The sequence below is a fragment of the Diceros bicornis genome, chromosome 8, assembly GCF_020826845.1.
Source record: "Diceros bicornis minor isolate mBicDic1 chromosome 8, mDicBic1.mat.cur, whole genome shotgun sequence".
NCBI lineage: Eukaryota > Metazoa > Chordata > Mammalia > Perissodactyla > Rhinocerotidae > Diceros > Diceros bicornis.
In genome coordinates this window covers 54,460,452-54,478,914 of record NC_080747.1, presented here as the reverse complement: position 1 = coordinate 54,478,914, position 18,463 = coordinate 54,460,452, and the positions used below count along the sequence as shown (strand labels likewise).

General features: G+C 34.6%; 1 pseudogene; it reads left to right on the top strand.

The window, feature by feature from the left end:
- The window catches only part of LOC131409245 (UDP-glucuronosyltransferase 2B31-like), a 32,107-nt pseudogene extending 14,029 nt beyond the window's left edge, over window positions 1–18,078 (top strand).
- Window positions 18,079–18,463: the final 385 nt, after the last annotated feature.

Here is an 18,463-nt window from a genome sequence, read left to right as displayed (position 1 = left end):
GTTAAGTTCTAAAAGTATTTGTAAAAATCAGATATTTTTAAAATATGGTAGAACCCATAGAAGGAAAGAGTGATGAACTAGAAGAAATATCATAAAATATATCAATTCAGTACCTAAAATTTCTAGAACTACAAATATCTTTTTTTCAAAATTGATTTTATTATTATGATTATTTTAATATATTTTATAATTAAATATAATTTACATACCATAAAATTAACCTGATTAAAGTATAAAATTGAAATATATGTAGTATATTTATAGACACATAAAATCATCAACATAATATAAATTTAGGACATAGTCATCACTGTAAAAAGAAACTTGACATGCCTTAGACATCACTTTCCATTCCTCAGTGCCCTAGGAACTGTTAATCAACTTTCTGTCTCTATAGATTAGCCTTTCTGAACATTTCACATAAATGGAATCATATAATAAACAGAATCATGTAATATATGGCCTTTTGCAACTGGTTTCTTTCACATAGTGTAATATTTTTGAGTTTCTTCCTTGTTGCAGCTTTCTATTGCAGAATAATATTCTATGATATGAATATAGCACATACTATTTATCCATTCATCATTTCATAGATATTTTGGTTGTTTCCATGTTTGGCTATTATGAAGATTGCTATTATGTTTTTGTATGAACATATGTTTTCATTTGTTTTGGGTAGTTTCTACAAGTGGATACTCGGTCATGTGGTAACTTTCTGATGAACTGCCAAACAGATGTCCAAAGAGGCTGCACCATTTTACACTCCCACCAGCATTGTATGAGGGTTCCAAGTCTCCACATTATTGCGAACACTTGTTATCATCGTCTTTGTAAAGTGGTCTCTTCTTGTGGTCTTGATTAGTATTTTCCACATAGCCAAAGATGTTGAGCATCTATCCTCATGCTTCTTGGTCATTCATCTATCTTACTTGGGGAAATGTCTATTTCAGTACTTCACCAAGTTTTAATTGGGTTATTTGTCTTCTTATTATCGGATTGTAAGAATTTTTTATATACTATAAATACAAATACTTTATCAGATATTTAATTTGCAAATATTTTCTCCCATTCTGGGTGGTTGATTTCTCACTCTCTGATTGGTGTCCTTTCAAACTAAAAACTTTTTAATTTTGATAAAATAAATCTTTAATAGTTAAATTTTTTCATATTCCAAAGAAAAATAACGGTGAATTTGAAGTGCCTAACACATGAACATCAATTCAGTATTTATTACTATTAACAGCAGTATTATTATATTAGAGGATATCACCTAAGAATACTTTAAAAATGTATTAGTAAGAAGAAAACAGTAGTACAATTGAATTTAAAACATACTTTTAGGGCCAGCCCAGTGGCGCAGCAGTTAAGTGCGCGCGCTCTGCATCAGCTGTCCATAGGTTCCCAGGTTCGGATGCGGGGCGCGCACCAACCCACCACTTGTCAAGCCATGCTGTGGCAGTGTCCCATATAAAGTAGAGGAAGATGGGCACGGTGTTAGCCCCGGGCCAATCTTCCACAGCAAAAAGAGGAGGATTGGCATCGGATGTTAGCTCGGGGCTGATATTCCTCAGAAACAAAAAAAAAAACACTTTTAAAGGAGGCAAGTAAGAAAAGAAAAAGACACAAAGCAAGTTAACAAATGGAAAAGAAAATACAGGGTAATGTAGTAGATGCAAACATAAAGATGTCCATACTGACAGTAAAGCTAAACAGACTAAATTGATTAAACACAAAGATAGTCAGACTAGATTTCAAAAACTATGTATATTGTTTACAAAACATGGTTACATAGAAGTGTACAAGAAGACTGTAAGTACAAATGAAGAAAAAATTCTATTTCAATAGTAACCACAGAAAGATGCTGCACCTATACTAATATCAGACACAGTAGACCAGAAGCACTACTAAAAATAAATACTTCATAATACAAAATAAGCTAATCATTCTAAACAATACAAAGATAAATACTTCATAATACACATAGGCTAATCATTCTAAACAATACAAATTATTCATTGGTGGCATCTACAAATAAATCCTTCAAATAAAGTAAAAGTAGACAAAAAGAAAAAACAAAATATACAAATCTTTAGTCATAATAGGACATTTTTAAAGAATTTTCTCAATAATATAGAAAAAGATGAGAAAATAATGAATTGGTACAAAAAAGATTTGAAGAAAACATTTTAAAAATATAACCTTGAGGGTATTATGCTAAGCGAAATAAGTCAGAGGGAGAAGGCCAAATACCATATGATCTCACTCATAAGTAGAAGATAAAAACAACAACAAACAAACACATAGAGACAGAAATTGGATTGTTGGTTACCAGAGGGGAGGAGGAGAGGGAGGACGGCCAAAGGGATGGTTAGGCACATGTGTGTGGTGATGGATTGTAATTAGCATTTGGGTGGTGAACATGTTCTAGTCAATGCAGAAATAGAAGTACAACGATGTATGCCTGAAATTTATTCAATGTTACATACCAATGTTACTGCAATTTAAAAAAATTTTAAAAATAAATAAATAAATTATAAAAAAATAACCTATCTTATTTATATGACAACGAGGAAAACACATTTTTCAAGAGTATATAGAATTATTAATTAAATTGACTATATGTGCTGTGGCATACACCAAAATGCAGTAATTGAAAATTTTCATATCATAGGGAGTATATTGTCTGGTGAGACTAGAATTAAGTTAGAAATGATCAAATACAAGATAACTAAAAAACCTCTAAATTTTGAATTTTAAGCAATACATTTCTAAATAATGGACTCAACAAATAAATCATAACCATAAATGCAATTTCTTCCCATAAAATCCACTGCTAGGTATATACGCAACAGAAATGCATGAATATGTAAACCAAAAGACCTATACCAAGCATGTTTATAACTTCACTAGTGGTAATGGTTAATAAAATATTAATAACTCAAATGTCCATCGATCAATAAATGAAGAGATAATCTGTGATATCATCATTCAATAAAATACAACACAAAAAAGTAATTTACCAAGAACTGCTACAGAAAACACAAAAACAAATACATGCTAACATTTCAATTAGTACAAAACAAAAACTAAACGATGATATTTAAAATCAAGATAGTAGGTAATTCGGGAAAGGGAGTCGTGAAAGGGGCCAGGAAAATGGGGTGCTTCTATGCAGCTTGTGGAATCCTATATTGATTTCTGGATAGAGAGGACATTGGTATGTTCATTTCACAACAATTTATTAGCTAATTTTGAAACTTTTGCTTGATGACTTATGATATGTGCATTTTCCTTACGTACCTCATCACTTAAGGAATATTTTACAAAATGTATTCTATTTAGAAATTCTAGGAATCAAATAATAAAAAAGGAAAAAAACAAAAATATCAAAGAAATGCGGGGAATGCTACAACAGCATGGCTTGGAAAAGCCTACATGAGATGTGAATATCTCTACTAACAGGAGGTGGAAGCAAGCCTTGGGGTGTGGCAGGGAAGAGTGCTCCAGGAGAGGGACAAAGGGGACTGAAAGTGCAAAGGTGATGAGGTGAGAACTCTTTAGGCACAGGTGAGTTCTAAGAAACATTTAAAGAAGAGTTAATACCTACCCTTCTCAATTTATTCCAAAATAATGAAGAGGAGGGACCAATTCCAAACCATTTTAGGAGGCCAGAATTATCCTGATGCCAAAATCACAAAAAAACACCATGAGAAAAGAAAATCATAGGCCCACATCCATGATGACCATAGATGCAAAAATCCTTCAACAAAATATTAGGAAACCGAATTCATCAATATGTTAAAAGAATTAAAAACCATGATCAAGTGGGATTTATTCTAGGAATGCAAGTATGGTTCAACATATGCAAATCAATCAATGTGGTACACTAACAAAATGAAGGATAAAAATCATATGATCATCTCAATAGATGCATAAAAAGCATTTGACAAAATTGAACATTTATTTATGATAAAAACTCACAACAACGTGAGTGTAGAGGGAAAGTACCTCAACATAATAAAGGCCATGTATGACAAACCCACAGCTAACATCACACCCAATGGTGAAAAGCTAACAGCTTTCCTTCTAAGATCTAGAACAAGATAACAATGCCCACTCCAACCACTTTTATTCAAAATAGGATTGGAAGTCTTAGCCACAGCAATTAGAAAAGAAAATAAATAAAAGACATCCAATTAGGAAAGGGAGCTGTAAAACTGTCACTATTTTTAGATGGCATGATAATATATATGGAAAACCCTAAAGTTACCACCAAATAGTGAGAAGTAAAAATTAAATTCAGTAAATTTGCAGGTACAAAAGTAATAGAAATTGGTTGCATTTCTATACACTCATAACAAGCTATCAGAAACAGAAATTAAGACAACAATCTCATTTACAACTGCATCAGAAAGAATAAAGTACCTAGAAATAAATCTCACCAAGGAGGTGAAAGACCTGTACCCTGAAAACTACAAGACTGATGAAAGAATTTGAAAGTGACACAAATAAATGGCAAGTTATACCATGGACTGGAAGAATTAACATTGTTAAAATGTTCATACTACCCAGAGCAATCTACAGATTCAATGCACTTCCCATCATAATACCAATGGCATTTTTCAAAGAACTACAACAAAATCCTAAAATTTGTATGAAACCACAAAAGACCCCAAGTAGCAAGAGCCTTCTTGAGAAAGAACAAAGCTAGAGGTATCAAACTCACTCACTTCAAACTAAACTACAACTGTATAGTAATCAAAACATTATGGTACTGGCAAGAAAAGAGACACATAGATGAATGGAATAGAATAGAGAACGCAGAAATAAACCCATGTTTATATGGCTAATTAATCTATGACAGAGTAGGCAAGATTATATATTGGAGAAAAGATAGTCTCTTCAATAAATGGTGATGGGAAAACTGGACAGCTACATGCAAAAGAATGACACTGGCCCACTATCTTACACCAAACACAAAAATAAACTCAAAATGGATTAGAGATTTGAATTGAGACCTGAAATCATAAAAATCCTAGACGAAAACATAGGTAGTCAGATCTTTGACATTGGTTTTAGCAGTATTTTTTAGACCAGTCTCCTCAGGCAAGGGGAACAAAAGCAAAAATAAACAAATGAGATTACATCCATCTGAAAAGCTTTTGCACAGAAAAGGAAACCATCAACAAAACAAAAAGACAACCCGCTGAATAGGAGAGGATATTTATAAATCACACATCCTATAAGGGGTTAATACTCAAATTTTATAAAGAATTTACATAAGTTAGTATCAAAAGAACAAACAACTTGATTAAAAATTGGACTGAGGACTTGAATAGACATTTTTGCAAGGAAGACATACAGATGCCCAATGGGCACGTGAAAAGATGCTCAACATTACCAATCATCAGGGAAACGCAAATCAAAACCACAATAAGATAAAACCTCACACCTTTCAGAATGGAAATTATCAAAGAGACAAAAAATAACAAGTGTTGGAGAGATTGTGAAGAAAAGGGAACGCTCCCACACTGTTGGTGTAAATGTAAATTGGGCAGCCAATATGTAAGACAATATGGAGATTCCACAAAAGATTAAAAAATGGAACTGCCATACAATCCAGCAATTTTGCTTCAGGGTATTTATCTGAAGAACACAAAACACTAATTCAAAGAGATATGCAACCCTCTGTTCATTGCAGCATTGTTTACAATAGCCAAGATATGGAAGCAACCTAAGTGTCCATCAATAGATGAATGGATAAAGGTATGGTATGTATATATACAATGGAATATTACTCAGACAATTGCAAAAACATCGATGGACCTAGACAGTATTATGCTAAGTGAAAGAAGTGAGACAAAGAAAATATATGATTTCACTTATATGTAGATTATAAAAGAAAAAAATGAGTAAATAAAACTAAACAGAAACGTACTCATATATACAGGAATAAAACTAGTGGATACCAAAGGGAGGAGGCATTGGAGGGTGGGTGAAATAGAGGTATGATTAAGAGGTACAAACTTCCAATTATAAAATACATAAATTATGGGGATGTAATATACAGCATAGAAAAAGTAGTTAATAATATTGTAGTAATTTTGTATGGTAATAGATGTTAACTAGACTTATCATAGTGATCATTTCATACCGTATATGAATATAAAATCACTATGATTTACATCTAAGGTGATATTGTATGTTAATTATTCCTCACTAATAGAAAAGAAATGAAATTATACGAAATAAAAAATACATGACTACGAATGCTTTGACAGTCCTCCCATCATGTCTCCAGCTCTTGAACTTTGGCAGGCCTTGCAGCTGTCTCAATAAAAGAATGCATTGGAAGTGAGGCAACTTAACTTCCAGTCTGGGTTAGAAAAGGCCACACAGTCCATCTCTCTCTCTGCGTCTCTTTCTCTCTGACTCTTTTTCCCTCCCTCTCTCTCTTTCTTTATCCACTCACTTTGGAGCCCTGTGCCATACCGGAAGTACTCAAGAAAAAGAGATCATGTGGTGGAGAGATACATAGACAGGCCCAAGAAGTCTCAGTTGTTTCAGCCCCCCAGCAGTGAGTCTTCTCAAACCAATCACCAGATGTGTGAGTGAACGACTTTCAGATGATTACAGCCCTAGCCACCATATGACTGTAACCACCTGAGAAACTCTGTGCAAGAACCAACTAGCTGAGCCCAGCCAACACCCAAATTATGAAAGATAATAATAAAGTGAGTGCTATTGTTCTAAGCCCCTACATTTGAGGACAGTTTGTTATACGGTGAATGGAAACTGAAGCAATATATGCATTTATTTTTTAGTTATAAATTTTTAATAATGTTACAATTAAAATATAGCCGGATAAATGAGAAACTATAAATTTTACATTTTGTAAATCACTGTAACCAAGAAAGAGGAGTCAGAGTAGCATGGCAGTTAAGAGCTTGCTTTCTGGACCCAAATAGCCTGGATTCAAGTCTAGGTAAACTACTACAGTTATGTGGGGTTGGGCAAGTTATTTTACCTCCCTATGCCTTACTTCCCCAGTGAAATCGAGATCATAGTAATGGTATTATCTTCATCTTGTGATTTGAATGAATTAATGCAAAACATGGTAAAGTGCTAAAAATATTTCTTCTATTTACTTGCTGTATATAGCAAAATTCAATTTGTGTTAACTATTATCACTACTAAATGAATAGAAACATTTCCACAGTGATTCTAGTGTCTGTATAAATTACCTAATATACGTTTAAAATTCAGCTTGATTCAAATGTACGTGATAAAAATGATAGCAATTTTGAATTCTTTGAATAAGAATTCTTATTTTGAATTCTTATTCAAAATAAGAATTTTGAATTCTTTGAATAAGAATTCTTATTTTGAATTCTTATTCAAAATAAAAATAGCAATTCTTATTTTGACTGTGTAGGAATTAAATTTGTGGAATAATCCAGTGACTGACAAATTAGGGCTTCTAGTCCAAATCTGGTCAGTCATCTGTTATTGATGATTTTTGTTTTAAATGAAGTATATCACATAATACAGAATTCACCATTTTAAAGGTGCAAGTTAGGGGCATTTAATACATTCACAATGTTGTGCAACATCACCACAATTGGATCCAGAGCATTTTCATCACTCCAAAAGGAGACCCATTAAACAGTCACTTTCCGCATCTTCCTTTCCGCAGTCTCTGACAACCACTAACATGTTTTCTGTATCCAGGGACTGCGTATTCTGTATATCTAATATAATGGAATGATACAAAAAATAGCCTTTTGTGTCTGGTTTCTTTTATTTAGCATACTTTTAGTATCAATCTGTGTTGTGGCATGTACTATTACTTCATTCGTTTTGACTGTGAATTCTATTCTATTGTATAGACATACCACATTCTGTTTTTCCATTCATCTGTTGGTGGACATTTGAGTTATTTCCATAAGTAGCCTATTGTGAATGGTGCTGTTATGAAGGATAATGTCAAGCTTTGGTTTGAACACCTGTTTTCAATTCGTTGGGGTGTGTATATGCCTAGAAGTGGAATTGCCTGGTTATGGTAATTGTATGTTTAACCAATTGAGGAACTGCTAGACTGTCTTCCACAGCTGTTGTACCATTTTATATTTTCAGCACCAATTCATGAGGTTCTAGTTTCTCTGCATCTTTCTCAAAACTTTTTGTCTTCTATTTTTTTAATTATAGCCAACCTAGTGGTTACAAAGTGATATCTCGTTTTGGTTTTGACCTACATGTCTCTAATGTCTAATGATGTTAATCACCTTTTCATTTGCTTATTGACAACTGGTATATCTTCCTTGGAGAAATGTCTATTAGGAACCTTTGCCCATCTTTATAATTGGGTTGTTTTGTCTTTTTTGTTGTTGAGTTGTAAGAGTTCCTTGTATATCTCTGATATAAGTGCCTTATCAGATACATGATTTGCAAATATATTTTCAAATTCTGTGTGTTGTCTTCACCTTCTTGATGATGTTCTTTGATGTACAAAAGTTTTTAAGTTTAATGAGGCAAAATTATGTATTTCTAATTTGGTTGCTTCTGCTTTTGTGTCATGTTAAGGAAACCACTGTGAAATTCAAAGTCAAGAAGATTTACTTTTGCATTTTCTTCTAAGAGTTTTATGATTCTACCTTACATTTAGTTTTTTGATCCATATTGAGTTAACTTTGTATGTAATGTGAGATAAGAATCCAACTTCATTATTTAGCATATGGGTATCTAATTTTCCCCCACCATTTGTTTAAAAGGCAGTTCTTTCTCCATTGAATTGCTTTGGAATCCTTGTCAAAAATCAGTTGACTGCAAGATGAAGATATATTTGTGAATTCTCACATCTATTTTATTGATCTATATATCTATCCCCTGCCAGGACCACATAGTCTTGATTACTGTGAATTTGTATTACCTTTTGAAACCAGGAAGTGTGAGTGCAATGACTTGGTTCTTCTTTTTCAAGATTGCTTTGGCAATTCATGGCCTCTTTGCAATTCCATATGAATATGAGTATCAATTTTTTCACTAAGAAAAAAAGGCCGTTGAAATCTTGATAAGGTAGCATTGAATGTATAGATCGCTTCAGGGGTTATTGCTGTCTTTACAATATTAAGTCTTCCAGTCTGTGAATATGGGATGTCTTTCCTTTTACTTGTCTTCTTTAATTGCTTTCAGCAATATTTTGTAGTTTTACTATCCAAGACTTGCCCCTCCATGGTTAAATTCATTACTAAATATTTTATTCTTTTAAATGCTTTTGCAAATGGATTATTTTCTTTTCAGATTTTTTCATTGCCATATAGAGAAATACAACTGACCTGTGTGTTGACATTGTATCCTGAAGCTTTTTTGAATTTGCTTGTTGGCTCTAATGATTTTTCTGTGAATTCTTTAAGATTTTCTATATATAAAATCATACAATATGTGAACAGAAATAGTTTTACTTCTTCCTTTCCAATCTGGATGACTTGTTTTGTTTTGTTTTGTTTATTGCAGTAACATTGGTTTATAACATTGTATAAGTTTCAAGTGTACATCATTATACTTCTATTTCTACATAGATTACATCATATTCACCACCCAAATACTAACTACAACCCATCACCACACACTTGAGCCGAATTATCCCTTTCACCCTCCTCCCTCCCCCCTTCCCCTCTGGTAACCACGAATCCAATCTCTGTCTCTATGTGTTTGTTTGTTGTTGTTATTATCCACTGCTTAATGAGGGATGACTTTTATTTTCTCTCTTGTCCTTTTGCTCTGGCTAGAACTTCCAGTCCAGTGTAAAGTAGAATTGATGAAGGCAGGTATCTTTGTTTTGTTCTTGATCTTAAGGATAATGCTTTCAGTCTTTCATCATGAAGTATGATGTTAGCGATGGGCTTTTATAGATGCCCTTTATCATGTTAGGAAATGAAGGCGTTGGATTTTCTTAAATGTTTTTATGTGTTTATTTAGATGATCGTGTGCTTTTTTCTTTTCCTTCTACTATGTGATTTACATTGATTGATTCTTGTATGTGGAACCACCCTTGCGTTTCTGGGAAAAATCCTACTTGAAAATGCTATATAATTTTTTTATGTGCTACTGGATTCAGTTGGCAGGTACTTTGTTGAGAATTTTTACATCTATATTCATAAGGGATATTAATATGTAGATTTCCTTGTGATGTTTTTCTGGATTTGGTTTGCAGGACAACTCATAAAATGAGTTGGGAAGTTTTAGAGAACACTCTCTTTTCATATTTTTGGAAGAGTTTTAGAAGATTGGTGTTATTCTTCTTTGACTATGTGGTACAATTTACCACTGAAATCATCTGGTCCTGAGTTTTTCTTTGCTGGGAGGTTTTTGATTATTGATTCAATCGCTTACTTGTTAAAGGTATGTTGCAAGTACCTACTTTCGATCAGTTTAAATATTTTCTCTTAGAAATTTTTCTATTTTATCTAGGTTATCTAATTTGTTAACATAAAATTGTTAAAAATATTCTCTTAAATTTTTTTTGTAGGATCAGTAATGTCTCCATATTCATTACTAATTTTAGTTATTTGCGTTTTCTCTCTTTTTTGCAACTAAAGTTCTTTTATCTTACTTTTTTATTTTTTATTGAAGTATAGTTGACATACAATATTATATTTGTTTCATGTGTACAACATTGTGATTCGACATTTATATATATTATGATCTAATCACCATGATGTCTCATTACCACCTATCACCATACAAAGTTATTACAATATTATTGAGTATATTCTCTATGCTGTACATTACATCTCAGTGACTTGTTTATTTTATAACTGGAAGTTTGTACTTCTTAATTCTCTTCACCTATTTCGCTCATCCTCCTCCCCCCTTCCTTCTGGCAATTTTCCAGTTTGTTCTCTATATCTATGAGTCAGTTTCTGTTTTGTTTTGCTTGTACATTTGTTTTGTTTTTAGATTTCACATGTAAGTTAAATCATATGTTGTCTTTCTCTTACTAGTTTCTCATAGCATAATACCTCTAGATCCATTCATGTTTTCCAGAATGGCAAGATTTCCTTCTTTTTTATGTCTGAGTCACATTCCATTGTATATAAATATACCACATCTTCTTTATCCATTTGTCTATCAGTGAACATTTAGGTTGTTTCCATACCTTGACTATTGTAATTAATGCTACAATGAATATAAGGTGCAAATATCTTTTCAAGTTAGTGTTTTTGTTATTGTTAGATAAATACCCAGAAGTAGAATTGAGGCATTGTATGTTATTTCTATATTTTACTTTGTAAAAAATCTCTGCACTGTTTTCCATAGTCATTGTACCAATTTATATTCCCACCAATGCTGCTGGAGGGTTCCCTATTCTTCGCACCCTCACCAACACTTGTTGTTTCTTTTCTTTTTGATGATCGCCATTCTGACAGGTGTGATATTCCAAAAGTATTTTTTTTATTTTTTTGTTTATTGTGGTAACATTGGTTTATAACATTGTATAAATTTCAGGTATACATCATTATACTTCTATTTCTGCATGGATTACATCACATTCTCATGTTCACCACCCAAATACTAATTGCAATCCATCACCACACACATTTGCCTAATTATCCCTTTCGCCCTCCTCCCTACTCCCTTCCCCTCTGGTAACCACCAACCCAATGTCTGTCTCTGTGTGTTTGTTTGTTGTGTTATTATCTCCTACTTAATGAGTGAGATCATATGGTATTTGACCTTCTCCCTCTGACTTATTTCACTTAGCATAATACCCTCAATGTCCATCCATGTTGTCACAAATGGCTGGATTTCATCGTTCCTTATAGCTGAGTAGTATTCCATTGTGTATATATACCACGTCTTCTTTATCCATTTGCCCCTTAATGGGTGCTTAGTTTGCTTCCAAGTCTTGGCTATTGTGAATAATGCTGCAATGAACATAGGGGTACATGTATCTTTACGCATTGGTGTTTTCACTTTCTTTGGATAAATATGCAGCAGTTGAATAGCTGGATCATATGGTAGTTCTATCCTTAGTTTTTTGAGGAATCTCCATACTGTTTTCCATAGTGGCTGCACCTGTTTGCACTCCCACAAGCACTGTATGAGAGTTCTCTTTTCTCCACATCCTCTCCAACACTTGTTGTTTCCTGTCTTGTTAATTATAGCCATTCTGACGGGTGTAAGGTGATATCTCATTGTAGTTTTGATTTGCGTTTCTCTGGTGATTAGTGATGTTGACCATCTTTTCATGTGTCTGTTGGTGGTCTGTATGTCTTCTTTGGAAAAATGTCTCATCAAGTCTTCTGCACACTTTTTAATCAGATTGTTTGTTTATTTGTTATTGAGTTGTATGTGTTCCTTATAAACGTGAGATATTAACCCTTTCTTGAATATATCATTGCAAATATCTTTTCCCATTCAGTAGTTGTCTTTTTGTTTAAAGTTTCTTCTGCTGTACAAAGCTTTTTAATTTGATGTATTCCTATTTGCTTATTTTTGCTTTTGTTGGCCTTGCCTCAGAAGACAGATGCAAAAAAATATTACTAACACCAATGTCAAAGAGCTGACTGCCTATGTTTTCTTCCACAAGTTTATGGTTTCAGGTACTACATTTAAGTCTTTAAGCTATTTTGAGTTTATTTTTGTATATGGTATAAGCTAGTGGTCCAGTTTTATTCTTTTGCATGTAGCTGTCTAGTTTTTCCAACATCATTTATTGAGGAGACTGTCTTTTCCTTATTTATCATAGATTCCTTCTTTATCATAGATTATCTGACCATATAAGCATGGGTTTATTTATGGGCCCTCTATTCTCTTTCATTGATACATGGTCTATTCAGATTTTCTGTTTCTTCTTGATTAAATCTTGGAAGACTGTATGTTTCTAGGAATTTATCCTTTTCCTTTAAGTTGTCAATTTGTTGGCGTATAAGTGTTTCTAGTAGTCTCTTATGATTCTTACTATTTCATTGGTATCAGTTGTAACTTCTCTTTCATGTCTGATTTTATTCATTTTGGTCCTAGCTTTTATTTTTATGAATCTAGCTAAAAGTTTTCAATTTGGTCTTTTAAAAGGACCAGCTGTTAGTTTCACGGATGGTTTCTATTTTTTTTTAGTTTCTGTTTGATTTCTTGCTTTTGTAATTTTATTTTTTCATTAAAAAATGTCTGCTCCTACATTTTTCACAGGGATGTGCGGTTGTGAAACAACATGTAGCTTAGGGACATTTTAAGGGACAGGATGGTGGTTTTCTAAGGCATGCAGGAGGAGAAATCGTATAAATGTCTTTCTTGACTCATGTGACACATTCTCCTCAGCTTAGTACAGAAGCCAGGGTTGCTGTTGGGATTCACTTAGAGTATTTCCCCAAATGGTAATTATTTCAACAGGGGTGATAGCATGCTCACTTTTTAGCCTTTTTTTGCTCAGTACCAAGGACAAAGCCACTCTTAGCTAAATCCCTCCCACTGACTGCACTATAACACTCTGGGAGCCCAAGAAGGAGTGGGCCAAATTACAAGCTTCCATATATCTTGTAGACAGGTAAGCTTTGTCAATATCTCCCTCTCCTTCTCACTGATGTGAAGGGTGCCAAGGAGGAAGCTTAGGGCTACAGCTAAGACCCTCCTCTAGAGATGCACTCCCTTCTCCTCAGGCACAGTTTTCAGGTTAGAAGTCTGACACCCAAGTTCCTTTTCTAAACTCTCAGAAGCAGTGACATCCAGGGATCAGAACCACATTTTTATTTTGCAGAAGATTGGCCCTGTGCTAACATCTGTTGCCAATCTTCCTCTTTCTTTTTCTTTTTTCTCCCCAAAGCCCCAGTACATAGTTGTGTATCACAGTTGTAGAGTTTTATCTCTTCTATGTTGGATGCCGCCTCAGCATGGCTTGATGAGTAGTAAGTAGGTCTGTGCCCAGGATCCAAACCAGCAAATGCCAGGCTGCCAAAGCAGAATGCATGAACTTAACCATTACGCTACTGGGCCAGCCCCGAGAACCACATTCTTATTTCCTCTCTTTGAAGAGATGGAAGAGAAAACTTGAGCTTTCCTCCAAGAAGGTATTAAAGACCACTACAACACCATTTCTAAAATGCAGCTTTCCAGACTCCCATTCCCCTTAAAAAAATTATCATATAATTTTAAAAGGCAAGATTTTAACATCTTGTTTCATTTATTTTTGCTCTGATCTTTACTGTTTCCTTCTCTCTACTAACTTTGGGCTTTGTTTGTTCTTCTTTTCTAGTTCCTTAAGATATAAGGCTAGATATTTTTCCTTGAAGTTCTTTCCTATTTCTTGAGGTAGGCGTGTATCACTATGAAAATCCCTCTTAGAACTGCTTGTGCCGTGTCCCATAGATTTTGAAAGGTATGTTTCTGTTTTCATTATCGCAAGGTGCATTTTGATTTCCTCTTTGATTTCTTCATTGACCTGCTGATTGTTTAGTAGCATATTGTTTAGTCTCTAGGTTTTTCTATTTTTCCCCAGTTTTCTTCTTGTAATTGATTTCTAGTTTCATACCATTGTGGTCAGAAAAGATGCTTGATATCATTTCAATCCTCTTAAATTGATTGAGACTTGTTTTGTGACCTAACACATAATCTGTCCTGAGGAATATTTCATGTGCACTTGAAAAGAATGTGTATTCTGCTGTTTATGGATGGAATGTTTTATATATATCTACCACATCCATGTGTTCTAATGTGTCATTTAAGGCCAATGTGTCCTTATTGATTTTCTATCAGGATAATCTCTCCATTGATGCAAATGGGGTGTTGAACTCTTCTACTATTACCGTATTACTATAAATTTCTAACTATATGTCTGTTAATATTTGCTTTATGTATTTAGGTGTTCCTATGTTGGGTGTGTATATAATTACAAGTGTTATATCCTCTTGTTGGATTGATATCTTTATCATTATAAACACTTCTTTGTCTCTTGTTACAGTCTTTGTTTTAAAATCTATTTTGTCTGATATAAATATTGCTACCCTAGCTTTCTTTTCGTGTCCACTTGCATGGAATATCTTTTTCCTTTCCTACACTTTCAGTCTGTATGTCTTTAGACGTGAAGTGATCCCTTGTATGTAGGTAAAGATGGGTCTTGTTTTTTAATCCACTCAGCTACCTTATAACTTTTGATTGGAGCACTTAGTCTATTTACATTTAAAGTAATTATTGACAAGTATGTACTTATTGCCATTTTGTTCATTGTTTTCTGGTTGTTTTGTAGTTCTCTGTTCCATTTTTCTCTTGCTCTCTTCCCGTGTAATTTGATGACTTTCTTTAAAGTTATGTTTGAATTCCTTTCTCTTTATTTTTTGCGCTTCTATTATATCGTTTTGGTTTGTGGTTACCATGAGGTTCATACAGATCAACCTATGTATACAGTAATCTATTTTAAGTATGGGCTTAAGTTTGAATGCTTTCTAAAAACACTACATTTTTATTCACCCTCCCATATTTTCTGTTTTTGATGTCATATTATACATCTTTTTATTTTGTGTATCCCTTAAGTAATTATTATAGACATAGTTGATTTTACTACTTGTCTCCTAACCTTCATGTCAGCTTTATAAGTTGTTGATCCAGTACCTTTACTATGTTTGCCTTTACCTGTGAGATATTTTTTCTTTCATAATTTTCTTATTTCTAGTTATGGCCTTTTCTTTTCCACTTAAAAAAAAATCCCTTTACCATTTCTTGTAAGGCTGTCTTAGTGGTGATGATCTCCTTTCGCTTTTGCTTGTCTGGAAATTTCTTTATCTCTCATTCAATTCTGAATGAATTGATAACCTTGCCCAGTATAGTATTCACGGTTGTCGTTTTTTTTCTTTTCAACACTTTGAATATATCACACCACTACCTTATAGCATGTAATGTTTCTGCTGAAAATCAACTCATGGTCTTTTGGGGGTTTCTTTGGACATAACTATTTGCTTTATTCTTGCTTCTTTTAAGATTCTCTCTTTATCTTTACTTTTTGACAGATTCTTTATAATGTTTCTTGGTATAGACCTCTTTGGGTTCTTCTTGTTTGGGACTCTCCATGCTTCCTGAACCTGGATGTCTGTGTCCTGCCTCATGTTAGGGGAGTTTTCAGCTATTATTTTTTCAAGTATGTTTTCTGCCCCCTTCTCTCTCTCTTCTTCTTCTGGGACATCTATCATGTGAATGTTAGTACACTCGATGTTCAGAAGATCACTTAAACTATCCTGATTTTTAAAAATTCCTTTTCCTTTTTACTGTTCTGATTGGGTGATTTCCACCACCCTGTCTTCCACATCACTGATCCATTCTTCTGTATCATCTAATCTCTGTTGATTCCTCTAGAGTATTTTTCATTTCGGTTATTATATTCTTAAGCTCTGATTCATACTTTCCTATATTCTCTGTGCCTTTGTTGAAGGTCTCATGGAGTTCATCCATTCCTCTCTCAAGTTCAGTAAGCATCTAAATGACTAGTACTTTGAACTATTTATCAGGTAGATTGTTTATATCAGTTTCATTTAGTTCTTTTTCTCAGGTTCTTGTCTTATTCTTTCATTTGAAGTATATTCCTTTGTCTCCTCATTTTGTCTAATTCTCTGCATTTGTTTCTGTATATTAGACAGAATAGCTACACCTCCCATTTTTGAAGGAGTGGCCTTCTGCAGAAGATGTCCTTTGGGGCCATCTAGTGCAATCCCCACTGGCCACCAGAGCCAGGTGCTCAAGGATTGTCCATTGTGTGGGCTACATGAGCCCTCCTGTTGTGACAGAGCCACAACTGCTGCTGGTGTACTTGTGGCACAGATAGGCCCCTGGCCCAGTGGCTGTGAGGCCCAGCTATGACTGTTGTAGGCATGCTAGTAGGCAAAGTTATTGTCCAGCTAGCTGCAAGGTCAAGCCAAGGTGGGGGAATGGTGGGGCTCTCCACACCAGCAGGCTAGAGGAAGCACACCAAAATGGCACCTTCAGGGCCTGCATTACCACAGCAGAATGAGATCACAAAAATGGCTGCCGCCAATGTTTCAGCCCCTGCTACCTCCTGCTTCTCCAGTTGGCACTACAAGATTAGTAAGTGGGTCTCCCTCAGCTGTGGTCTATGCACTTTTCATCTGGTGTTTTTCTATTGGGTCTGGGTCTGGTGAATCTGCATATGAGCCCTTTAAGAGTGAGTTTTCCTCTCCTTACAGTTCCATAGCTTTCCTGATGTATTCTTCATTGGTTTACAAAGCCAGGTGTTTTGGGGACTCATCTCCTTGTTCAAGATCTTATGGTTGGGGTGCCTGATGTAGGGCTTGAATCCCTCACTCTACAGAGAAAAGCTTCATAAGTTTGAGATCCCTCGTGATCATAAAATGCCACAGCTAAGGTGTGATTTTTTTCCTTAACAGGACCATATCTCTGCCTTTCCAGCCCTTCTCAGTGCTGTCCCTTGTTGTGGAGGCTCTGTTCACGCAGTTTCCAGGTCCCTTTCAGAGGGAATTAACCCATATGCAGGGAAGATTTCTTGTGTCAGAGGGAGGAGGTAAGCTCAGGATCTTCTGATGCCACCATCTTCTCTCTGCCATTTGTACTTTGTTTCTTCCTGAGTCTAGCTAAAGTTTCATCAATAATGTTGATCTTTTAAAACAATCAATTTTTGGTTTTGTTGATTGTCTCTCTTGTTTTTCTATTCTCCATTTCATTAAACTCCATTCTAATCATTGTTATTTCCTTCTGGCTGATAGCTATGGGTTAGTTTTTTGTTCATTCTCTTGTTTCTTAAGGTACAATTTAAGTTACTTGCTTGATTTTTTTTCCTTTTTTATGCAGACCATTGCAAGTAAAAAGTTTCTCTCAGCACTGTTTTTGCTGGATCCCATAGTGTGGTATGTAAAGTTTTCCTTTACATTTTTCTCAAAGTGTTTTATAATTTACCTTGTAGTTTTCCTGTCACATATTGGAGGATTAAGAGTATATTTTTTAGATTTGGTACACATTGGTGACACAGGAGTCTCTAAACTCGCCGTCTCCCATAGACACACTGAATCAACACCAAGGCATAAATTAAATCCCTCTGAAAGAAATCCAAGAACTACCTGAGTGGCTGCGACACATCAGGCAAACAAAAATACACCTACATCTAAATTGGTAGGAAAAGTTAAGACACACTCTTGCCATAAACCTCCTGCATGGCATGGCACTATACAAATGGGAGGGAACTCAAAACTTCCATCTGCTTCCTAAGAAGCAAAGAGTTTGAACCCAACATCTAGCACAAAAACTTTTACAACTACCATCTGAGGGAATGGCCCCCAAACCACAGAGCTCTAAGTGACAAGGGGGCTTGTGTCCATGAGGCCCACAAGACTACAGTAAACAAAGAAACAGTTCTTAACTGGCTCACAATGACTTATTGTGGCTATCTCCCAAGTGTTCTATGCAGAGAGAGCAGAAAGAAACATCCATCTCTAAGTTTTTCCCTGAA